Below are 507 nucleotides of genomic sequence, written 5' to 3'. Positions count from 1 at the left end.
CCGAGCGGCTTCCAGGAAATGCTGCTTCGCCTCAGCAGGGCCTCTTCAGGATCCGTCTCGAGCCGGGAGCTGGACGAGGTGGCAGAGATGTGGTCGGAGAGCTGCGCACCCTGCGATTCCTGCACCTCCGTGGTCCTGGCTCAGCTCGGCCACAGAGCCACACGGACGGCCCTCAGCCGTGTGCACTCCTCACAGCCGGGGCTGCAGGCCGGCACCGTGTGTGGGGGGTGGTGTCTGGTGGGAACGCCCTCCTGGCGTGTCCTCCCGGGGCCTCTGCTCCGTGTTCAGAGCGTGAGAGCGGTCGCCCTGGCGTGTCCTCCTCACAGGGGCTCCAGACCACAAGCTCCACCCCGACCTCACCTGCCCCAGGTGCCTCCATAAAGGCCCACCTCCACAGACATCGTGCTGCGTGCAGGGGGTCCGCGGGCGAGCTGGGGGGACACAGTCTGTTCCACAGCAGGGCCCTAGGCTCCTCTGGGCCAGGTGAGAAAGCAAGGTGTCTAGTTG

Source organism: Myotis brandtii, unplaced genomic scaffold, assembly GCF_000412655.1.
Source record: "Myotis brandtii unplaced genomic scaffold, ASM41265v1 scaffold1077, whole genome shotgun sequence".
Taxonomy (NCBI): domain Eukaryota; kingdom Metazoa; phylum Chordata; class Mammalia; order Chiroptera; family Vespertilionidae; genus Myotis; species Myotis brandtii.
Note: the sequence above shows the minus strand (reverse complement) of the source record.